This window comes from Electrona antarctica, assembly GCF_951216825.1.
Source record: "Electrona antarctica genome assembly, chromosome: 7".
Taxonomy (NCBI): Eukaryota; Metazoa; Chordata; class Actinopteri; order Myctophiformes; family Myctophidae; genus Electrona; species Electrona antarctica.
The window spans coordinates 56767680-56794149 of record NC_136812.1 but is presented as its reverse complement, the minus strand read 5'-3'; the positions used below and the strand labels follow the sequence as shown (position 1 = coordinate 56794149).

At 41.4% G+C, this 26470-nt stretch overlaps 1 long non-coding RNA gene across 1 annotated transcript in view; it reads left to right on the top strand.

Moving 5' to 3' along the window:
• LOC306927009 overlaps positions 1-21107 on the top strand; it is a 35152-nt gene extending 14045 nt beyond the window's left edge. The window contains exons 2-3 of the long non-coding RNA XR_013790470.1: positions 10076-10282; positions 19154-21107. This is a non-coding gene — a long non-coding RNA (uncharacterized lncRNA). The remainder of the gene's footprint in view (positions 1-10075; positions 10283-19153) is intronic.
• Positions 21108-26470: the final 5363 nt, after the last annotated feature.

Below are 26470 nucleotides of genomic sequence, written 5' to 3'. Positions count from 1 at the left end.
TGTTTATTTGATATCTCCACCATTACCAGCACTGCAGCAGTGATGTTAATAGGGTGCGTTTTGCGTCCCAAAACGCACTTTATAGTTATGGGACGCAATACACCAACAGCCTCTGCGTCCATATGACGCAACTTTATCCTGGCTGCACTGAAGACTATGGCACTCTCTCGGTCACACACTGTTCTACGTGGAAGTCTAGCACTCTTTCGGTCACACACTGTTCTACGTGGAAGTCTAGCACTCTTTCGGTCACACACTGTGACCCCCCCCCCCCCCCCCCCACACACACACACACACACACACGTTTTAAACGTATTTCTTGGACCACTCTGGAATAATATTGATCGTTATACATATACAGGTCTGCTAGTACTAACCTTTTTATCTCAAATTGACCGGCCAAAATAAATCCACGACCGATTTTAGTGTGTTGCTCCGCTCGCTTGTCACTCCAACTTGCTTTGAGCTCGGTGGATGTGCTTTCAACGCAAATATGAATCAGCTGGTTAACGAGCCCCTGGTCCCTCACTTGACTTGAATTGGCAATCAACGGCACTATTAATGGCAGCTGTATAAATGCTTCTCTTTTGTCTTGTGTGTATGCGTGTGTACTGTGTAGGGCAGGCCATTGAATTCTTCCCTGTAGACAGGGACTCAAGTGACTTCTAAGTTCCACTTTTCCAAAGAAACACGACATTATTTTACATCCAGAATGGCAAGCCTATTTGCATTTTGGCTAAGTACAATAATTGCAACTGCAAACAACTTTTGGTTGGTATATTAAGCTATGTTAAATCCACTGTTGCCCACTATTAGTATTTCTTACTGAGTTGTGCTTGCTAATACTACTAGCCTACATAAAAACATATAATGTATAGGCCTATTTGATATTTTTATATATATATATTTTTTTTATAAAAAATAAAAAATGTTTTATTATTATTATTATTATTAAGTGGTGCAACCACTCCCTTACGGAGCTATGTGTGTGTCTTGGTGTCTGGGTATGAGCACACAAATAGCATGGTGGTTTTTCACCATCTGTGCGCAACCTAACGCACACACAAACACACACGCACGTATTAACTGTATATATGATGCTTTCGGGGGGTACCAATACATTACAGTGACAGTACATTACAGTATAGTAGAGGGTACAGTAGAGGGACCGCCACACGGTAACTGTCATTTCTCAACCGTTTCGGACGCCCGGCCCCCTGGGCGTGTTCCTGGGGGTCTGGAACACCCCCCCCCCGCGAACCCCCTCACGTAGTTGCACCACTCACTTCACACAGGTGTGATTTTTTTTTGGGACTCATAAGAATTTTTTGGGACTCATTTGAATGACCACCTGTGCATCCCGGGACCCATTACATTGAAAACCTATTTACATCACTGCTGCCACTGCTGCAGCATATAACTATTTACTGAAGAGAACATTTGCCTCATCACTTGAGGGTGCGTTGAGGGTAAAATGTGAAAGCAGACTTAAAAATAGTCTGACTACAGCCTTAACATAGCAGTTACACCTCAAACTAAGGAAAGGAGCATTTTAACTCCGTCTGAACGCTGCAGTGACAGCACAATGTCTTACCAGTTTCTCCACTGAAACAGTTGGTTTTGTGCCAATACACAATACAGTAGCTTTAGGTATTTGAAGGCAAGTGTTGAACCGAGTCAGAACAGTTTAATGACTCGACCACCTGTTGAATCAGGACATTATCAGTCAGATGTCATCTGCAGTCATGATGAGCACACACCGTTGGCTTTTCTTTAAATGCATAATGTTTTTTCACTACATCAACTGACATAATCCATGATAAACATCTATATGCACTATATTAATATATTCACTACACAAGTAAGAGTTTTTTTTAAGTAATTTTTTTAGTGTGTGTATCTGTGCGTGCGTGTGTTTTTTAGTTTTTTTAAGTTTAAGTTTTTTCTTTTTAAGTTTCTTTTTTAAGTTAAGTTTCTTTAAGTTAAGGTGTGTGTGTGTGTGTTTTTTTTGTGTGTGATACAGCTGCACCCTCTGGTGGCGGGCGGGTGTTGTTACAGCGTGACACACAGACAGACACACAGACAGACAGACAGACATGTTCTGCTAGGTCTCATAGTTAGTGTTCACTGCGTTCACAATCATACGTTTCATCCTAATCAAGGCCATACAAAGCACATTATATTGCAACATCACGTCATTCATTCAAAGCATTATTGGGAAAATTGCCTTAATCATTACCTCAATAACACAATACAGTAGATGCAACGTTTGAAACCACCAACAGTTAAAATAGGCATGGGCAAGTCGATGACAAGTGTGTAAAAATGTGTTTATTGAAATAAATATAGGCTTATTGCTGCTTCCTTCTGCTTCTCTTCTTCCTCGTGAGTTTGCTCATAATCACAGTTTAGGAAGAATGTAAGAATGTAATGTACAGTGTAAGAATGTCAGAACTGGTGTAGATAGTTGGCCTATATATAAATATCGAAGATAAAAGTAGCGTTGCATATCGAGACTATTTTGACAGCCCCGTCCGTATGCCTGCAGCAGCCTTGGTCCCACGTCCTGTAAATCAGTACATCTGCTCTGTGTTGCCAAACACTCGAGAGAAATAAGCCAACCCCTGCAGATAGTTATTTACTAATCTATCTATAAATGCACCAAGTCTCTGTACCTGTGTAATCCACGTAACTCGATAACCGTTAGCCCCACCGCCTTCAAATTCGACACCACACCCACCACACCACCACAGGGAGTGCAGTGCCCGGTGTCGAGTCGGTCGGATCTACGGTTGTCCAGAACCGCCCCAAAATGCCTGAGCTCTGGACAGGGTCCATATATGGAGCTGGTCTGTTCTGACATCATTCTGACGTCTGCATAGACTCCATATTTGGGCAAGCCTGGGACTCGGACATAATATCTGGGTGGGGCATGCATTTCCAACTTGCATCGTTCCAAGTAGGCCAGTGCCCAACCGGCACTGCTGTAGAGGCTCCAACGCATAATATCTGGGTGGGGCATGCATTTCCAACTTGCATCGTTCCAAGTAGGCCAGTGCCCAACCGGCACTGCTGTAGAGGCTCCAACTCATAATATCTGGGTGGGGCATGCATTGCCAACTTGCGTCGTTCGAAGTAGGCCAGTGCCCAACGGGCACCACTGTAGAGGCCCCACAGGCACCGCTCTAGTATAATACTAATAATCTACTAATAAAACAAAAAAACAACAATAGCAGTAGGTCTAGACGTGTTGAGTACAGCTGAGGTCATTCTGTTGTGTTGCTACTGTTAGCTCCATAGCTACCCGGAAGCTCCACCCTGTAATCGGCCAGGGATCTTCTAGGATCAAGTTAAACAGCTGTATCTTCGTAGGGAGGTCGATAGAAACGTATATGTTGACTTTATTATTATTGTTTACTAGAAGAGGACATTACAGTGATGTATTACTAATTATTTAGCTGTTTTTATACAATGTTACTGTTTTGATTTGAATGTAATCTTGTTGTGTTTTATTACACGCCAAATGGGAGGCACTACCACAATTATTTTACTCATTTAATATCAGTTAAGGAAAAAAATGTACACATGCATTTTTAAAGCTTTCATGACATAAATTTTCATCGATTTGTTTTTCTTTTTTCTTTTAGGTTGTATGACCTCAATTACACCCAAAAAACCTGAACTTTGAACATTCACTGGGTTTTCTGTGGTCTGGGGTTTTCTCTGTGTTCTGAAGCCTTTTGAGCTGCAGTGGGGAAAAAAACTAACAGTTTGCCAGCAGATTGATTAATTGATTGATTGAATAATTTACTACATAACATAACAGTTTTGGATAATTACAGTACATTTCAAGCACAACTCAAAGATGTCACTATTGAGTGATTTTGCCTGTCAATCATCACCTCCACCGGGAAATCGGATCACTTTTTGAGACTAATTATTCATAAAACCCAGACCAAAGAAAATCCACTGAATGTTCAAAGTTCAGGGGTTTTTTTGTTTTGTTTGTGCAATAATTATTATGACATATCTCTGGACTGGATCAATTGTGACATTTTTAATTACAACAACTAAAGAGTGTTTGGGTCTTCTGATGTCATGTGTTGCCATAACAATGTTTTATATGATTTTACACTTTGAAGCACCTCTACTGAATGTGTTGAAGTGTTCCTTAAAGGACCATCTTCATATAATTGGTTCTCACTAATGTTCATGATAAAATACCATCATGTTTTTCTACTCGTCCACCAGTGACATCATCGATGGGGAATCCAAGCTAATAGAAACTGAAGGCTTTGTATTCCTGAAAAAATGGAAGCCATTGTTCTCACGATAATACAAAAAAGAATCTGCCTAACGGTGACTAACAGATCATTCAACCCATAAGGGCCCATTTGGTTTCATTTTACGCTAAGAGTTAAAGATCTAATAAGGGTCCATTTGGTTACCAACTAGCCATCATTTAGCTCGGGACCACCTGGAACACCCTCAAGGACCACTGGTGGTCCCTGGACCACTGGTTAGAACCACTGCAGTAGAGCATATACTTCTATAGTGCAGGAAGTATACAGAAGAAAGGAGGGAATGGAAAGAGCTGGATTAGCTGGAGTAAGAATAAAGGGAAGATTGGTGTAATTGATTTGCTATAATACAATTCCTATGCTGCATAGGATTATTTTATTTGCACATTTAAAAAGGTTGTGCAGGTCTCACCTCATTTAACGGTGCCGGAGATTAGCTGTACACAGACGGACGGACGGATAGCGCCACCAACAGGTGGATTTTTGTGCCTCAAGGTACAGCACCCTTTTCACATTGGCCTATTATAGCACCTGGTGGTGACCTGTGCCCCGAAGGGCACTTTATCTAGTTAGATTTGATTCATCAAATGGTTTCTATAAGTTTATATTTAAAATTATTTTAGTGAAATTAGACTTTGATGAGATCACACATCATCACAGTAGGCCTATAGAACATAGCAATGGGTGTGGTTTTCTGGGCGCACTAGGAAAATGTTCCATTAATTTTTCCCATAGATATTTACTACAATATTTATTTTATATTTAAATGTATTACAAATGTGTAAATCAATTAGGCTATTCTAAGCCTAGAATCCAGCATACTGGTGAATCATGACTATAAAACCTTTGATTCTGTGAATAAATGAAAATTAATTATTTTTTTAGTAAATCTATGGGAAAAATGAATTGGAGAGTTTTTAGTGGGTCCAGAACCCACTGCTATGCTCTAAAGCTGTTCCACTGTATTACACTGTACCATGGCTCCCCCTAGTGACCGTGTATAGTACGTGCACTGCATGCTCCAGCAGCGCTAGTGCGCATGTGCACAACCCTTGTGTGTGTTCGGCCGCTGGACTGTTGACACTTTAATAATAAAAGTAACACTAAAAGCTGTGGTTTGAAAACAGTGTGGTCGTTCATCAGCAGGAGGACGTTTGTTTGTTAGCAGCTCAACCACTGAAAGAAACACAGCTACAGGTAAAAAGATGAACTGATTCACCACCTTGTGTTTTTACTACATTTATCTTTTATATTTTTGACTCATTAACATGGAACTACCCCCTTTTGGGACCCACGGTTAGGGTACCGCCGTCCAAAATTGGATGGAAAGATGGAACATGATCGTCTCTCATATCTGCTTGTTTGTGACCCTATAAGCAGTAGTTAATACTAACAGCAGTATTATAACATTGTAACTAGCTCCTCCAAAGGCAGCTAGCTGTCTTGGCTACGTGGCTTGTTGCCTGCCTGCTCTGCTGAGTTGGAGATCGGGGTTCGATTCCAGCTCAGGGTGCTAAACGTTACAATATATACATTGTTTGGTTGCATCATCACTAATTAACACTATTAATGTAACCATAACGTTACATCAGTGTGTTGTACTGTTGCAGGAGAGAGAGAGAGAGAGAGAGAGAGAGAGAAAAGCAGCATAGTTGTGTCAGGCGAGACAGGAGTTGTAGAAGAATACAGAAAAACGAGAGTTATATGATACTACTGGTTCCCAATTTTATTTGGTTCCCTTTATTTTTTGTTTCATACATATTTCTTTAACACAATCAGCACCGGGATTTCTTTCAAAATAGGAGCTCGGGTGCCGGTCAGATATGGCAGCTTTTAGCTCTGAACTTGAGCTCTGCTATTTCCACTAGCTTAATTGGGTCCTGGGCAAATGTATAATTTATTGATGGGTCTTATTTATTATTGGGAATCAGTGATCTGTTTTCTTACTGCAAGAACCATGTTGGACTTGTAGCTCTATTATCCTGTTAGGGTCAGAACCATGTTGGACTTGTAGCTCTATTATGCTGTTAGGGTCAGAACCATGTTGGACTTGTAGCTCTATTATCCTGTTAGGGTCAGAACCATGTTTGACTTGCAGCTCATCCCATTATCCTGTTTCTCTTTGAAATGCAGTTGATATACAACTTTGATTAATTACCTTTTCATCCTTTAGACTCATAAGTATTTCAATTAACCCATAGTTTATTACATCAGTGTTTTGTAGCAAGTACAGAAGATGATCTCGCCATTTATTACATGGCTTGGTTGAATGCTTGATTCTGATTGGTCAATCGCTTAATTCAGCGGTGAGTTATCTCATGATAATGACCGCTCCGCTGTATAATGACCGCTGCCTAATCAAACCCTCTGAGCACCACCAGCTGCGTGGCTGCGCCCCGCTTGATTTACTGCCGTTTCCAACATAACAGCCATGTAAACACACACACTAGTGACACACAATGTAATTTACAGCTAAACATTGCTCTTAAAAATGTTTTTGAAAACATTTGAGCGAGAAATAGACGAAGCAGGACTCGAAAATGGATTCTATTTGATCAACTCACTTCCTTGTTTTCTGACAGTGCTGCAGCCCTGCAGCTGGGCAGACGCAGCCAGCGCAAACTTATGGAATACTTTTTTTGTTGTGTTTTGGGTCAATGTATTAATTTATGTTAGTTAGCCATGTAATAAGCGGGATAATATCTGGCTAGGTGGTCATTGTCGGGATATAATTCACCTTCAGGGAGTGTAACCACCTCGGCTTCGCCTCGGTGGTTAAACTCCCTGTCGGTGAATTATCTCCCGACAATGACCACCTAGCCAGATATTATCCCTTACATAAGCAACGCGGTTTATTTGATTGATTAACATTTTATTCACAGTATGTAGAATGGCTACATTTCAAACGAAAGCACAACTCAATACAAAAACTGCTACGAGGATACATTTTAGAAAAGCACTAAGACTTGTCTACATCAGGGTCCTCCATTTTCAATTCATAAGAACATTTAAAGACATACAAATCTACACTTATGGCCCCTACACACTGTAGGAGTTTTAAAGTTGTCGCGAGTCATCAGATCGTTATATGTATTTCACACTGCAGGAGTCTTTTTTTTAAAATCGTCTGTCATTATATCTTTGTGGCTTTCACACTAAACGATTGATCGCCGACCAGGGATCACACACTGCAAGAGTTCACCAAGATGCGATCCAGACCCGATACATATAGGCAGCGGCTACATCATTTGTTTTTTTATTCCAATTCATTTTGACATGCACGTGCAGGATGCCGTGAGACAAGCGCGAGACCCACACAGGGCGCATCTCTCTCTCTCTCTCTCTCTCTCTCTCTCTGCGTGGCACGCCACATGCACACAGAAATAGCTACCAGGCTACACGGGGTGAAGGTTTGTGATAGCGCTATAGCGAGACAGGACGTTATAATCTTGAGTTTCATTAAATAACTCTGTCTCTCTCCGCGCGCGCATGCACACACACACACACACACACACACACACAGCGCACAAGGTAAAAAGTTTGCTCTGCACTGTTGATTTGGGCTAATATAGGCTACCAATATGTACGACACAGGGATTTACCGACGGAATGAAGGTTATATATAGGTATATATTTGATCATCTATACAGTCGACAGACAGACAGACAGATAGACAGCAGTGCTGTGAGCAGTGTGCTCTCATTGGCTGTAATACAGACCTTATCGGGGGACAGTCGCAACCCAGTTCATACTGTATGATATCCAGTCGGCGACAGAGTCAAATATCAAACGTGCTAGATGTTCAGAAATGGTCGGGGAGGTGTCGGCGGGCGCTTTTATCGGCGCTGGATGTTCTCGCAGCTCCTTTCACACACAGCGAGCAAAACCTTGCCGATCAAAGCCCGATTTTACGTCAGATCGGGGGTTTTGTCGGCGAGCACCAAAAATGCTCCCCGACAGCATAGCAAATATCGGGCAGTGTGTACGAGCCATTATATGGAAAGAGTAAATCATATATACAGTTAAAGGCCTCCGTGAAGTTGGCACCCCATATGAAGAAAACATGAATAAAAATGCTGTCATTCTTTAGTGCTGGATTTGTGACATAAATTGTATCATTTGTGCTGGTATCATTTTTGAGATATTTTAAGTTACATGTTTGCTGAGACTTGGCATTTTAATGACTGTCATTACTGGGCTTGGCCAAGAGGGGGAACCAGTACACCTGACTAGGACAGGGCGGTATAGACTAGAGGGTAACAAGACAACTCACCCTTTTTCCACGTCCAAGTGAGTTGTCCGGACATCTCACCCCGGTGAGATGTCTTTACTTTCGGGGTGAGTTGTCTCGGGGTTAGAGTTGAGTGATTCCACTCATTTCCTTGTATAAGTGTGCTGAATTCTTTATCCTATTCATCTTGGTGTGTGTGTGTGCGTGTGCGTGTGCGTGTGCGTGCGTGCGTGCGTGCGTGCGCGCGCGCGCGCGTGCGTGCGTGCGCAAGATAAACTTCCGAAGATGTGTAAAACTGTGTTGGCAACTTGGCCATATATATGTTAATATATACCTGGACCTCACCTAATTTGTTTACTCAAGATGGCTGATTGGTTATATAAGGACACACACACACACACACACACACGTCCCCCTCAATGCTGCATAGAGAGTGAGAGAGACGCTCTACTCCTTACTTACAACAGTGTTGCACCGGATTTTGCTGTTAAATAAATAAATAATTAGCGCGTGACTGCGCACGTCTGTAGGAACCGATAGTTAGAACCGAAATTGAATTATTGTAATGGGTACCCGGTACTCAAAGTACAGACAACTCACCCCGCCATATCAGAAAGTGAAGACAACTCACCAATACTGTTGGGCGAGCTGTCCATCTTTTCCCTTTACTAACTTGCCCCAGCGGAAAGTACAGACAACTCACCCCACCATGTCAGAAAGTGAAGACAACTCACCGGGGTGAGTTGTCCAGTATTCGACTAGAGTCTGAAAAGCAAAGCCTGACCCTTCCCAAACTGTCGGAATTACCATAATGTTAAGCCCGAAAACTATAGTCACTATATTGGCCATGGCGCCCGGGTGTTTCAATTGTTATACCGAGTGAGTGAGAGAGAGAACGGACTTATATTCGCCGAAATAAAGGATTCATGTAACTCACGTAACGGCTGTTAATCTTCCAGTGAAGTTAATTTAATCCCTTGTTTGAGACAAATCCGGGTTGCACGTGGTTTGTTGAACTCTCTCTGGTGTTGGACTTGGTTGACATTAAGGAAGTATATTGACAGGTACAGTACATGGGTATGTTAAGGTGTAGCGAATCTTGTAGACCAGACCCATTGTAAGATGCTGTACTCTGTCGTCAACCCTAAGCCATTCCAGCCCATCAAAAATGGCCAGGGGTGAGTGGGTTCTGGGAAAGAGGCCAAGGCCTGATTACAATCTACGTCCGTCTCTAGACATGGTAACGCTCCACCTGCATCTGATTGGCCTACCGACACTGCCCGTCTTACCAGACTTTCCTAAATTAGGTGGATAGCTATGGCGGATAGTCTGACACGTGGTGGGAAATAATACAAGTATGGGTAGGCCTATAAGACAAGAGAATGACAGCTTGGTACGACGCGACAGATGGCGCTCCAGAATGCAGCCTTGTAACTTTTATTTTTGTAGAGGCAAACGAATATTTGTAATGCCTTTTGCTTTGATTGAATAATTGAACACGTACGCCATAGTGTAATTTGATTTGGGTGTGTTCTGATTTCAGAGCAGTGTGTGGAGTCCAGACAGCAGGTGAAGATGGACTCTCCAGACTCAGCCAGGGACGTTTCTATTAAACAGGAACCTGAAGACATTTCTATTAAACAGGAAGCTGAAGATGTTTCTATTAAACAGGAAGCTGAAGACATTTCTATTAAACAGGAACCTGAAGACATTCCTATTAAACAGGAACCTGAAGACCAGCCACACCTCAGTAAGTTTCATGGGATCTTCCATTCTTTAATATTTTCTGTTATGTAGGGCTGCCACAATTATTTTCACTGTACAATGGCAAAAAAATACCAGGACACCCATATTATAGTCCGGTGACTCCGGTCGCTTGTGTAATATCAAACCATATTGGATTCTGCACAAATGGAATCATGGATTTTCTGATTTGTCATACTCTGAAGTTTCCAAAAATGTATAGTTTTCATAATCTCCTGAAAATGTTGACTAATATGTAAACCAATGTAAACCCATCAAATATGGCCGCCATCGGCTATTTGTGAAAAGACAACCTTTTTGTGTCGTATTTGCACATGTAATACCTCCATTAGGGCTGCACGATTTTTCGATTTTCTTTCTCTGAAACCTCGATTTCGGTTCGATTTCGATTTTTGGGTAAAATTGCAAAAAAGACAATTTATTTCAAATATGTTTTTATTTGAATTTTTTCCCCCCAACTAGGAATAAAGTGCTTCTTCTTGAACAAAGAATGATTGAATTCCCGAATTTGGGATGAATAAAGTGCAAACATTTTTTTCTCTTATTGAACAGTCAACACAAAATGCAAAACTTTCACCTTTTGAAAAATAAATATAGCAGGAAAACATTTACCAAAAAACAGTGTTTAAAAAAGAACAGTTTTGCAAACAAAATGGAATTTGGATTGAGGTGCTTTGTCAGTCAGTCTCATTTTGTCAGTCAGTCACATTTTGTCAGATTCTTTCAACTGTCAAGTCAGTCAGTCAAATTAATTGTCAGTTACTTTCAGGTTTTTTGAAAGGAACACAAGCTTGTCTACACTATCTGGCTTGAGGGATGCCCTGTGGCATGTAACAACGTTCCCTCCAGCACTAAAGAGCCTCTCTGACGGGGCACTCGTTGCAGGGATTGAGAGGTACTTCTTGGCTAACTTGCCGAGCCTTGGAAAGCTGCATTCATGTTTCTCCCACCACTGAAGGGGATCAGCATCCTCCTCTAAATCAGGGGTCAACAGGTAGGTTGCCAGCTCAACTTCAATTTTGTCTCTCTCTGTCAGGGAGGAAGAGGCAGAGGCCGCATTCTTCTTCCGGAAGAAACTTGCCAAGCTCCTCCTCTTCTTCGGAGCCGGGTCAGGCTGAGCAGCAGCAGCTTCTGGTTCTTCCTCCTGAGGCTCCTGGCGTACCTGCACTGGTGTGTCACTGAGCAGCTCTTTGACAACTCTCTCTTTAATGTTCTCCACATTGTCAGGGTCAATGTAGCCTGTGCGCCACCTGCGATCCAGAAGAGAAGCTATGTCCAAGAGTTGGACAGGGTCACTGTATTTGTCATCCATGTAACTCACAATTTGTTTTTTAATTTTTTTTGTGAGATCAGTGTCCTTTTCTCCTGGCTTGAGGAGGTCGCTTCTGAACAAGTGGAGCGTTGGTTTGATGAAGGAGACAGTCACATAACTCTCTCCGGACAGAGCGTCAGTGAATTCTTGCAGTGGTTTAATGGCTGCATTTATCGACTGTAAAACAGCGATGTCTTGCCATGTGGGCACAAGGTGCAAGCATTTCTTGTCTGCTGCCAGGACACAGGATATGGCTTTCTCTTGATCCAGGACACGTTGTATCATGGCTTGCCTCGATCCCCACCTGGTTTGGGACTCTGTGATGAGCTGGAGGTCGTCTAGGCCAAGATCTTTCTGAGCTGCTATCAGGTCTCTTCGTCTTTTCCAACTATATGAAAAATAACTGACAATCTTCTTACAAAGACCGATGGCACGATCAGCTTGTAGGTCTGCTATTTTTGAAAAATCATAAAAATGTGGCGCAAATCTTTGAATATATATTCTTTCAAAGTGAATGTTTTTAACTCAGGTCTAAATGGGTTAAGAACGTGTGTGTGTGACACCACACACGCACATTTTCCTAAAGGACAAGGTGCTTTGTAGTTACAGTCAAAAAAGTGGTGTATTTTGACTCGAGCAATTAAGGAAATATAATTAAAATCACCTTTTCCATACTAAACCACCTTTAGTGTAGTGTATTGCATTAGGCCTACTATTTTTATGTTTTAGCACTTTGAGCTGCATTTTCATGTCATGAAAGGTGCTGCTATTATTATTATTATTATTATTATTGCTTCATTAATCTTGAAAATCTAGCAAGGAGTAACTTGTTTTAAAGCACTACACTTCAGATAAATATATGCAATTATGTTATGCATTGCTGTTTTAACACTTACCGATGGCATTGTGCAGTTTGTGCCCAAAGCACTGTAGGTTGGGCCATTCGTTCTCCTTCATTGCCTTTAACATATTGCTGCCGATATCCGTTGTCATGCAAACGAGACCGTCTTCACTCAGTTGCCAGGACTCAAGTGCGTCTTTCAACCCCTGGGCGATCTCAATGCCTGTGTGGTCATTTGGGAAGAACGAGGTTTGTAGGCAGAGGTTTTCCAGTCTCCATTCGTCCGAGATAAAGTGCACAGTCAAACTCATGTAAGGTTCCATCGTTCGACTGGACCACAGGTCGGTCGTAGCGGAAAAGTATTTCACATCATATAGCTTCGTTGTCACATTGCCACGTGTGGCTGGGTACATGGTCTGATAGATGTATTTGCTTATGTAGGGTCGGCTTGGTAGCTCGTAGCGGGGGTCTATCACTTGCAGCATCCTTTTGAACCCAGGCTTTTCAACTGTAAGGATCGGGACCTGGTCCTTTGTAATGTGAAAAGCCAACCCGTCAGTTATTTTTCTCCACCGGGCTTCCGAAGTGGCGTATGGGACGCCACGTGAAAATGAATCACCCAACGATACCTGCTTTGGCTTTGGAGCCGTTGGCTGTGATGCAGCAGCAGCCGCCCGTAATGCGTTGCACTCGTACCATTCGGGGCTATGCTTGTGTTTATTTTCCAGGTGCTGGAACAAGTTAGTCGTGTTACCGTCTCTCACAGGCACCGTCTTTTTACAAAGTTTACACCGGGGACTAGTTTGCTCCTCATCTGCAACAGCGAAGCCGAACCATTTCCAGGCGACAGACTTTGTCTTGCCTTTTTTATCAACTAACTCACTCGCTCACCGACGCATCCATGTTGTTTTCACTTCTTTTCTTTCTTTCACTTTTTCTCTCTGCGCGGCAGGAAGAGGGAGGAGGAACTACGGTAGCCCGCTCGCGAGTGTGAGAGATTAACGTAAATGCGCTAGTTAAAGGGAAACACGATTTTCGATTTTCTTTTTTTCACATCGTCCAAATTTGAAAATCGCGATTTCGATTAAAATTAATCGTGCAGCCCTAACCTCCATCCTGACTAATTCAGGTGTGTGGAATTCATTTCTGATAGTATTTTAACCCTTTTGGGTGTTATTGACCTTGAAAGGTCATTGTCAAGGTCATTTTGCCATTCCGAAGACCTTGGCCATAACCTGGCCATTGTTAGGAGTAAGAACAGGTGCAATAAGTCTAATGCAACTAATTGTGACATTTTCAATTCATTTCTGATACTATTTTGACCATTAATGATCATCTTGTCATTGAGATAAATGTTTTTATTCAATATTTCAATTCCGATTTTTGTCATTACTGTCACTTTTATTGTATTTTTTCCACAATTTGTTTTATTTACAACAAGACATGAACCTAAAAATATAATAATTATAAATGTCCCCCATGAAATCTAAACAAAATCAAACACAAAGTGCACCATTGTGTGCATGCACGTTAGTGTGATGGGTTTTTACTTTTTACATATTTTTCCATGGCAAAATATTATGCATGGAACTCCATCAGAACAGCAGCCACATCGTCGAGTGTCACTTCCCTGCACACTTGCATACTGTGAGCAAACTGGGTGGTAAGGGCTTCAGACAGTTTGATGGCAGGAGTGTACCAAAGTGCTCCTCCCATCCATGTTCCATTGGCTCTAGTCTTGACTTGGGTTCCTTTGCTGTCTCAAGCAGGTGGCAAGCCCTATGCACCAGAAAGCACCTCGTTGGATGTGACCTCTGATCACACTACTTGTGGGAGGGAGAGCATCAATTCCAGCACTGGCACTGGTATAGCTTTCCACCCTGAGGTCATCAAATGTCTCAGCAGTTGTACTTGACCTGGCCCCCCCCCCAGACACGCACCAAGTAATTATCTGCCAACGCTGCATCTTGTACTGTCAAGGTGTCTGACTCTCCAAAGTTCGTTAAATATTTTAGACAAAACATCAGGATGACCTCCTGATGTCCACACTTGGCTCAACTGTCGGCTCAACTGAAATAAAAAACAATTCAGTTAGTCATGAGATATATTAACTAAAATAACCTGTATATAATTTATATCAGCAGAGAACACATGTTTCTTACCTTATTGAATTGGATCACTGCTATCATTATATAAAAATTAAAAAAAATAACATAAAAGGTAATTCTGATGTCCATCACACTTGAATCAACTGTTGGCTCAACTGAAATAAAAAACAATTCAGTTAGTCATGAGATATTTTAAGTAAACTAAACTGTATATAATTTGTATCAGCAGAGAACACACTTCATTTCTTACCTTATTTGAACTGTACTTTCCTGACTTTGGCTTCAGAAAAGTCTTTGACAATGGCTTCCATGTCCAATGTTCTTCGGACCCTCTGCTCAATGGACATCATTGCCAATCCATTGAGTCTCTCCTGTGACATAGTTGAGCGCAAGGTAGTTTTTGACTAGCTTCAAGTAGGATAAGCTCCTCTCTCCTGATGCAACCGTGACAGGTAATGTCAAAAGGAGTCGCAGGGCGATGCTTAGGTTGGAATAGAGTTCCTGCGTGTTCTCTTTGTAAATGTAGTGCAGCATTTCAGTTGGTGTGGAAATCTCTGTTGGAAATGCTTTCACAGCATCTTGAAATCCGTTGCCAAGTCTTCTGCATTCACATCCTGGAGTTGCTCCTTCAGTTTTCTGCAATAGTCATTCAGTGTCCCGTCTTTTACAGCCTTCTTCATGTTCGTAGTAGAGTACAGGAAGCCAGAAAGATCAAAGAAATGCTTTACCTGACCAAATCTCTCAGTAATGCCGGAAAGTGCTTTGTCTACTAAGGGGAGGAAAAACTCTCGCCTGAAACGTTGCTCTGGTGTTGACCGAGTCTCCTCTCTACCCGAACTGACGGGTTGTCTTTCTTTGCCGCTCTGCTGGAAAGGTCATCTCAATCCCCAGTGATTCTGCAATCTCTTTGGCATCAGTTTGTGCTGATGCCAGTCCCTTATCACGGTACTCCTGCAGAAACTGTTTCACAACATCAGTCTCTCTCTGTCTCAATTGACATCTTTGGGCTCTGCAAGAGTTTGCTTACTCTGTTGCTCTTGTACAGAACATTATACCAGACCACAACACACAGAAGGAATGTCCATGTGCTCATCTCTTTTGACAGGCCCTGAGCTGTAGACAAGGCATCTCCATCCTTCTTTTCCATGGCATGTTGTTCCAGGGCAGTCATAGCATCCAGCATTCCTGGCAATTGGTAGCGGATTGCTTTGATGCTATCAATGCGACATTCCCATCTGGTTGTGGAGAGACTTTTTACAGTCATCTTCACATGCTTTTGGAGAATTGACCAGCGCTGGGCAGAGGAGCTGAAGACATTGTAGAGGCGCTGAAGATTTCCAAAGAAAGATGTGGAGAGAACAGAGGATTTGGCAGAGTCAGCCACAACAAGGTTCAAGGTATGGCTGGTGGAGGGAACACACAGAGCCTTTTTGCCTTTTTTTTTTAAAAACCACAAAGTTTCCCGGGCTAACTTTGACCAAGACATTTGTAGCACACGCCGTTGACAATCGTGGCACTCCTGCAGCCCTCTGGACTGCAGCTACTAGAGACAGACAGCTTCTGCTGGTCAGAGCTGCACAGCCTTTATACTATTACTAATCAACCTACTGATGAGTGGGCTGCACAGCAGGGAACCCAAAGCCCATACTGCTACAGATGCTTGAATTATCCTCTTTCAATCTGCAAAGCGTTTGTTTCATAAAAATCCGCCATAGACATGTTATGAGCTACTTTCAACGAGCAGCATGAGACTAGCAGTGCTGCATAAGACACAGACTGACAATTTAAGACGTGACAAGTAGCGTGGACTCGCAGGCTCACAGGTGACGTCATAATTTCTGGTAGAACGCCATCTCCCGGTAGAACGCTCTCTCTGAACAGAAATAAACTAACCTAACTTTATAACATAAAGAAGGAAGGACATCATGCCAACTAAGAAGCAACGTTCCAACCCTGTCCCTGTGATGGAAGACGAAGACGACGACATTGAAGAGATCCGTAAGTCACTAGACTTCATGTCATCGGAGATGGCCAAAGTGACGAAACAGCTGAAGACGCTGACAGAACTTGTATCCGAAGTTAGGCAACTTAAGGATATGATCAAAGACGAGAACAAAACCATCGATCAGCTGTAAAGACGTGTACATGACCTGGAACAATACACACGAATGGATGATGTTATCATATCGGGATTTAACATCAAACCCCGCTCATACGCAAAAGCTATAGCGGGGGGTGGAGACGTCAGCGAGGACGCTGCGGATGATGACCTACACACGCTGGAGATGCAACTTTTGAAATTTCTCGAGAGCAAAGAAATCAAAGTTGATGCAAACGCTATCTCCGCGTGCCACACGCTTCCTCGAAAGGATCAGAACGGTGAGAAGGCTAAACCTGCTATCATTGTTCGATTTGTGAACCGCAAGAAGAAAACCGAACTACTGAAGCAGTGGAAGAAACTGGAGGGGACCCAGGTTTACCTGAACGAGCACCTTACCAGGAAAAATGCAGAGATTGCACTCTGGGATAGGCACAATAAGCCATTGGCTTCAGCCTAAACCCTTTTGGTCTCTACAAAAAAAAAGAAGTGTAAAAAAAAAGGTGTAAAAAAAAAAACACGACGAAATTAATACATAATGTAATGTAATGTTTTTTTTATGACTAAAATAAAACTGAACTGAACTGAACTGACAACCTCGCTCCGCTCCTCCAGCCTCTACACAGTGCAATCATTCTTAAATGTTATTAAAATGATTCGCATATGGTTATATTTTCTCTTATTTATGAGCATTGCACCTGTCACAGACATGTGCAGAGCAAGTTCAGTCAGGAAGCCTCAGTGGAGTTGCTGCCTGCCCTTTAATTGGTCCGCCTCAGCATCACGTTCACATGATTCACTTCATCCAATCACACACTCATTCCATCTTCATACCGGCTATTTAAACTGGAAGTTTGCACTGCTCAATCTGCTTGCTTGTTTGCTGCTGCACACACTGATACTGTCTGACTAAACTTTTGCTCACCCTCCTCCACCCCACCTGTCGTTTTGGATCTGCTGTTTAGGTACGGGGGATTCGGAGTCCCTATGGTTGGGACTGATGCGCTTGATCTTAGTACCTAAAAATCAGATCCAATTAATCGCCAAACCATAATAAATATATTGCTCATTCTATAAATATATATTCCATCCATTCTTGAGTTGTCCTTACTGAACTAGCTGTAGGAAGGTATTCCGTGATACGACGGTGAATGAGTCAGTCTCTGTATTTTAGGCGCATACTGGTTGAAGCCAGCATGCAGGCTATATGTAAGTAGCCTTGCCGAGCCATGAGGCCCATAGGGCAGGAGCCTATCTCCTGTTTCTGTAGCGTGAGGCAGCTTGATGTACAAGTACACCCCCTGGACATGACGCTAGTATGTCGCAGGGACTTGCCCCCAATCCAACCCTTGATGCTGAGTGTCAAGCAGGGAGGCACTGGGTCCCATTTTTTAGAGTCTTTGGTATGACCCGGCCGGGGATTGAACCCCGACCTCCCAGTCACAGGGCGGACACTCTAACCACAAGGCCACTGAGCTGGTTATATGTAGGCTATATGTAGTAGTAGGCTAATGAGTATAGGCTGTATGGCCAAAACGTTCTTTCAACTCAGACATATTGCTTATAACGAGTATAATGTGTATAGCCTATTGTTTTTAATGTTTTATCATGAAAACTTTATCTGGGAGCATTTTGACTAAATTAGTGTATTTTGTCCTATCTACAGAATAAATATGAAGCCAAACAAATAATGTACTGCAATTATTGTATAACAGGGTTACCCTATTTAAATATAGAAAAACACACCTGTGTGAAGTGAGGGGCGCTAACATATTAAAGTCTATCTCATGTTGATTAGGTGATTAGGTGATTAGGTGATGTAATGGTGATGTAAAACAAACTGTTCTTTACTGCCAAATCAGAGTTCAGGTGTGAAGCAGGGGTTGACACTAAGGTCTCAGAGGCACTTGCCCCTCTGGCAATTACAGGTCATGTTCTACTTGCCTGCAAAGTAAATTGTCCATTATAAATTGATAGATAACATTTGAATTATCCTGCTATTTTTTTTTCCTTTCTGGGGCTGTGAGATAAAAAAAATGGCATAAAAAAGAGCCAAATACCTACATAGCTATGAATATGCCTATGTTCACACTTGTAAGTGTAGCAAGAGTGAAAACAGCACATTATAGGTAATCACTGCTCTAATTTTACATTTCACAGACGAGAAGACAGAGCACTCTAGCCACGTTCAGGTGTTTAGACAGATGTGCTGTGTTTATAGATGGTTGTGTCCACTCTTAAACGAGCACTTAATTGTATTGTAAAATATTTGCTGTAACACCATTATTCATTTTGAAGTTAATGTAACTAAATATATTACTTCAAATTATTGTTTTAGTATTTTGCTAAAATCTTGCTAAAACTACTGTAGTTAGTAACAGTTTAGTCAATCTTATCTTGTTAGTTATTAGCTCATTTTGTACATGGAGCATGGAAGAAGAATGGATTTACATTTTAGGAATCCAGTGTTGACCATCATGTTATGTTTCTGCTCCTAGACATCCTGCACATGGCTGTGTGTAAAGAGGAGGTTTCTTCTGAACAGGAGAGGAGCCCCTGTCTGCTCCAGGAGGAACCAGAGCCTCCACACATTAAAGATGAACAGGAGGAGCTTAAAGAAGAACAGGAGGAACTACTTCAAAGACCAGAGGAACCTGTTGGGTCAACGTTGACACTACTAGCAGTGAAGGGTGACAAAGAAAAGGATGATGATGATGATGATGAAGACATATCTTCCCACCGCAAGAGTTTCAGTGACTCAGGTTCCCTGAAGAAGCACCAACGTGTCCACAATGGAGAAAAACCTTTCCAATGTAAACAGTGTAACAAGAGTTTCAGGTGGTCATGTAACCTGAAAATACACCAGTATGTCCACACTGGAGAAAAACCTTTCCAATATAAACAGTGTAACAAGAGTTTCAGTGAGTCATGTAACCTGCAAACACGAGAAAAACCTTTCCAATGTAAACAGTGCAACAAGAGTTTCAGGTGGTCATGTAACCTGGAAATACACCAGTATGTCCACACTGGAGAAAAACCTTACCAATGTAAATAGTGTAACAAGAGTTTCAGTTGGTCATGTAACCTGAAGTCACACCTTCGTGTCCACAGTTCTCACAGGACAAAATAAAATGTCCATTGTAAACAGTGTGACAAAACTTTAAATAACCCGGGTGACTTGCTAAGACACCATTGCATTCATATCATAGTTTTCCACTATAGGCTAAATGGCCTTAATGGGAGGATGAAATTAAAAGGCTGTATGTTTGTGGGGAGGTCGATAGACAAGGAAAATATTATGGATTATTATAATATGGATAAATACTCGTTCTACAGCACGGCCAGTCGGCCACCCAGGTGTGGAAAAGCCCTGACCCCCTCCCTCAACCAATGCAGATCACTTACATATTTTAAAACAGGCCTGAAAATCCACCTTTCAGCAGGTCCAAGGGCCTCTCATGATCACTTTTCCCTTAAACAGGTGATCACCCCCCTTCCTTTTTCCCCACTCTGTACATACAGTGTTATATTATTTCCTGTAATGATATTGTTTTTGTTGTCTTTTATTATATTATTTTTTTTGTTTTTAGGGTGCTATACCCTCCTATGCCAAGTGTGTCTGGGGATAGAACAAAAGATAGACAGGGAGGAGATGCAGGCAAATACAAGTAGTAGCAATAACAATAATAATTAATGTAATAGTGTAGGATAATATAATATGGTATAGCAATGTTGTCAGATACTATATAAGAATATTAAGATATAGTGTAGTGGTGTAATAATATGATAGCAGACATGATGATTTATTGGCTGAACACCCAATAGAGATGATTTGATTGGCTGATGTACATATTGAGGGCAGAAAAGTGAAGACGCCAAAAGTGATTGGCCTGAATGACATTTGTGTTGATTTGATTTGCCTCAGCACGGAATGTGATGTATGATGATAAGAGCGCCCCTCACTTCACACACGTGTGATTTTTGTTATTCTTCATGTCTATGAATTGATTGCATAGGACCTAAATGGAAACAAGACCACAAGGACTTTTTTCTGCTATCCCTTTTGGAATTTGTGTTTTTGACTGTATTCTGTTGCTGTTTTTACATTCTGTTCAATCATTCAATCCTATCAATAGAAGCCTCCATTCTCCTGCTCTTGTTTTTAAACCCTTAAAATGTATTATTAACCATTTATGTTGACTTTATTATTATTTTTTGCTAGAGGATGCCATTACAGTGATGCATTGCTAATTATTTTTCTGTTTTTATACAATTGTTACTGTTTAGATTTGCACGTGATCTTGTTATGTTTCATTACATGCCAAATGGGCTACCACAATTATTCATTAAATATCAGTTAAAGAACCACTTTACCACTTTTACTTTTTTTACTTTAACTATCTTCATTATTTGGTCCTAATGTTCATGATAAAATAGCACCATTTTTTTCTACGCTGGTGAACTAACCCTTTGATTGATTGATTGAAATATTTATGAACAGTTTGCAGAATTACAGTACATTTCAAGCTCAATACAAAGGCTGTTAACTGTGAGTGGACGACCCAATTAAGCATTACACTTGGGTCCAAGAGGGTCCACCATGTTCAATTTATCAAAACCCTACTTCTAGTCTGTGTCTCACCGCTGTGGGCAGTTCAGAAACCCATCCACCAGTGACATCATCGATGGTGAATCCAAGCTAATAGAAACTGCAGGCTTTCTATTTTTGAAAAGTTGCAATGTGAAAATGGAAGCCATCGTTCTCACGATAATAAAGTTGATAAAAAAAATGTCTGCCTAGCGTTGACGAAAACAGATTGAGAGCATATAAAATGAAACCATTTGGTTTCATTTTAGTTTCAAGAGTTTAAGATCTAATAGGGTACATGTGGTTGCCAACTCTCCATCATGGGGACCACCTGGAACACCCTCAAGGACCACTGGTGGTCCCCGGACCACTGGTTGAAAACCGATGCAGTAGTAGAGCATATACTTCTATAGGCTACTGTATGCAGAAGAAAGGAGGGAATGGAAAGAGCTGGATTAGCTGGAGTAAGAATAAAGGGAACATTGGTGTAATGTATTTGCTATAATACAATTCCTATGCTGTATAGGATTATTATTATTTCATTTTTATTTTTTATTTGCACATTTAAAAACAACACATTTGATGGGGCTTAAATGGATACATCCCTCCCCTACTACGCATAGTGGATTCAAGAAATTCTATATTCTATGTATCAAACTTGAAAAGATGATGTTCTCCTTGAAGATGTTCCATAAAACCTGGCAGCCCTTTCTGAACCACATTGGCACCCTTACTATAGCGCAGTGGTTCTCAACCAGTGGTCCGGGGACCACCAGTGGTCCTTGAGGGGGTTCCAGGTGGTCCCCAGCTATGGAGAGTTGGTAACCAAATGGACCCTTATAGATCTTTAACTCTTGATGGAGAGTTGGTAAACAAATGGACCCTTATAGATCTTTAACTTGAGTGTAAAATGAAACCAATTCTTTTCATTTTATGCTCTGAAGAGTTAAATTGTAGTTATCGTCAACGTTAGGCAGAATTTTTTTTAATCGACTTTAATTATCGTGAGAATGATGGCTTCCATTTTCACATTGCAAATTCAGGAAAGCCTGCAGTTTTGATGTCACTGGTGGACGGGTTTCTGAACTGCCCACAGCCCTCCTATGAGACACAGACTGAGTAGAACAAATGGTGGTATTTTATGAACATAAACATTGCGACATTTTACGCTCTCAAGAGTTACATTATTGTTAAACATCTGCATTACTTACTTTAGTCTACACAATGAGAGAATGTAGAAGAATTGATTAATTTGATCGTTTGCCTGCTATCTTTCCTAATGGTACCAATATCAATCCAGCATGGAATTGTGGACAACGTTTTGGGTCTGAGGATAAATGTAATCACATGGTGGTCCTTGGCTCAAATGCCAAATAAATAATGGGGCTTGATATGAAAATGGTTGAAAACCACTGTATTGTGGAAGAACCCCCCACCCTCTCCCCCGAGTCCCCCGTTCTCTTCACTATTCCTAGGTATGAGTGATTTTGTTTTGTCTTGTCTTATTTTTAACTTTGCTTTGTTCTGACACGCCTATTTCAACTTGGTTATGCTCTCTGTTTAAAGTATGTTTGTCACTGCTCAGAGCTTCTTCTTTTTTCCATTTGTTAAATTGACAGACCTTTTCCCCCTGTCACAAACTTTCGTATTGTCTGCAAAAGGCAATAAAGAGATAGTTTATAAGGTTAACGGTACCTCGCCTCATTTAATACAAATAAATCATACAAATCTAGGGTAAATTATATGCTATTTGTAGAAAAACGGTGTGTGTGTGTGTGTGTGTGTGTGTGTCAATTCAGACATTGCATATTGTTGGATTTGATTCATCAAATGGTTATTACGCTTATATTTAAAATAGTGAAGTAAGTTACTTTGATGAGAGCAGTAGGCCTATACTGTAGCTGTTCCATAGCTGCTCCCCACTGTATTACACTGTACCATGGCTCCCCCCTAGTGACCGTTTATGGTACGTGCACCGCAGAGCCATAGACTGAGACAGTTACATCTCTGTTCACTTCATGGGACCAGTCTAATGGCGGCTCTTCTACATAGACTTCTATTGGCGAATAGGGACACGGTTTACGGAATGCATTGGAGTCTATGGGCTCGTGCAGTACATGAACCACGTGACCAGGCTGTTTTCTGCCCCCTCAATGTCGCAACTCTGTCTAGTTACTCTATGGCTTTGCGGTACCCGTACGCTCCAGCAGCGCTATAGTGCGCATGTGCACAACCTATGTGTGCTCGTCTGACTGTCGACACTTTAATTAATATACAAATACAACTAAAACGTGTCGTTTGAAAACAGTGTCGTCGTTAAGCAGCTCAACCCCTGGAACATAGCAGGTAAGACCAACTGATTCACCACGTGGTTTTCATCTGTTTATCTTTTATATTTGCATATTTTAAGATGGAACATGAGTCGTTATTTCTCTCATATCTGCTTGTTTGTTATAAATGTTAATACTCGCAGCAGTAATAATATTGTAAAGACCTGGATGTAACTTGCTCCTCCAAGTGAGCTAGAAGCTCTCTTGGCTACGTGGCTTGTTGCCTTCCTGCTCTGCTGAGTTGGAGATCAGGGTTCGATTCTAGCCGCAATTTGCAACTCTAGATTTTTTTATAATGGGATGAATCTAGAGTTGCAATACCCTCCATTGACTCCCCACTCATCATTTTGCATTTGCGATCTGCTTGTCTTAAACGACGTTAAACTCACCAACATTGCAGCTGTAGTCCAAGCTTGAATTATTCTCTTTCAATCTGCCGAGCTTGTTTTTCATAAAAATCCCCCGTAGACATGTTATGAGCTACTTTCTGTATATATATTCTTTATATATATATATATATATATATATATATATAAGAAAGCTAGATGGCTCACCCGCAATCTGGCCAATGGAGAGCGACGTTGCTACGTGGCGGCCATCTTACCGAGGAGCAGCATAATATTGTGTCTATGGGCATGTACTTTTTAAATAAACATAACTACATTTTCAACCGATTTTCAAACGGGCTGGTTTGTTATAAACGTCAGAGACGTCCGCATACTTATATGCTTTTATACGACGTTCATATAAAAAACAAAATTAAGCAGATAAGCGTCCTGAATCATAGCCACTTTGACAACGTTTGTAATAAACCAACCTGTTATGACTATTTTTGTTTGAGCTTCCATTGAACATACTGTACTGTAGCCCCTCAGAAAGATGGCCGCCGGGTGAACTACGTCAGAGACTCCGCCTTGAGCCATCTAGCCTTTATGTTTATGGATATTCCACTGTTATGCAGAAGGGAGTTCCAAACACGTCTCTAGCCTATGGCAGGCCAGTCTGGGTGCATCTCAGAAGCAGGACAGGTATCATGAGAAAAGGAGGCACTGGAGCAGCTCAGACAATTTAGGCCCTTCATTTATTAACAGGGTACAAGTAAAAAGCGACAACGTTTCGATGTTTCAGTTACATCTTCGTCAGGTCATAGCCCGAGGGGGCAACACAGTAAGGCTTAAGTACACACATGGTACAGGGGGCAGGCCCTTAGTTAACCAATGTCACACAGCCAGCAATCATTAGTTTATACATATTTTTCACGTGGAACATTCAAGTGAGGAATTATCCAGATGAAAATTAAAGTGCATTTAGACTATGAATATACAGACTATAAATACACAGATATAGGAAAGATAATACAAAAATAGAACAACATTTTTAGTTTAAGAGGAAATGGTGGACAGTCTTGCGATACTTGGCACGTTCAGAAACATACTTTTTGCTCTTTAGATACCTCTATAAAATTACACATGTAATGTGTAATTCTGATCTGATTTCAGAGCAGTGTGTGGAGTCCAGACGGCAGGTGAAGATGAACTCTCCAGACTCAGCCAGGGACGTTTCTGTTAAACAGGAACCTGAAGACATTCCTATTAAACAGGAACCTGAAGACCAGCCACACCTCAGTAAGTTTCATGTGCTCTTCCTTTCCTTAATATTTTCGGTTCTGTAGAGCTGCCACAATTATTTTCACTGTACATTAACGGTGTCAAATAAATACCAGGCCACTCATAATATAGTCCGGTCGCTTGTGTAATATCGAACCATATTGGATTCTGCACAAATGGAATCATGGATTTTCTGATTTGTCATACTCTGAAGTTTCCAAAAATGTATAGTTTTCCTAATCTCCTGGAAATGTTGACTAATATGTAAACCGATGTAAACCCATCATTGGAATATCTGTCAAATTCCATGTTGAAATATATTCTCTATCCTATTTATTTAATATTTAATTTCTTATACCATAAACAAAAGCACATCGTATGTTGCACAAATGCAATGTGAAAGACAACCGGACCATATACATTCACATTGTGATGTTCTTTACAATATGGATGTAGTAGGTCTAAAACAGGTTTTTATGGTGTGTTGTCTCCGTCTAGAAATGGCTCTGTGAGTCTGAACTGTGTGAGATAACACTTATGAATGGCTTTTTCTCAGCTTCTTCATTTGAAGTTTAACCACCCCAGCATTCCTAAATTGTGGGGCGAACATTGACTGAAATAGCCAATCTACAAGCTCACAGGTGCATATCTTTTGGTCCGACGTAGCCTGGGCAGCATTCCTTTTTTCGGGTTTATGATCCGGTCGGGAGCGGATGATATCGCTACGTCATGTTGTAGTATTGTTTTGTAGTCATCAATCTTCCGGAACTTCCTTTTCCCTCAAACTGATTTTTCTCAATTAAAGTTGCAGGCTACGAGAGCTTTTATTGTTATTCTTCCGGTTTGAGGGAAAAGGAAGTTCCGGATGATTCATCCTGTCTGATGATTACAAAACAATACTACAACATGGCGTAAAGATATCATCTGCTACAGACCGGTTTACACCAGGGAAGCCTGGTGACGCGAGGTTAGGTCCGACCTACTAACAGTCCGACATGCAATAGTCCGACACCCTAACCCTAACCGCACGCGGAAGCCATGGGTGAGTCTTAAACGGCCACACATGTGTCTTAACCGGCCAAGCATGTCGGTGCCACGGGTGAGCAGTGTTGCGACTAACAAACTACTGTTTGCGGTAACTATTAAGGTAACTAGTTACCCTTTTAGTAATGCCGTTATAGTTACTGTGATGTTTCCCCCTGTGGAGACTCTGTCATCTAACAGGCGACCTGCCTCCTGCCTATGCCTGCTGCTCTGTGGCTGTGAGCTCTCATACTAACTTCAGCAAAG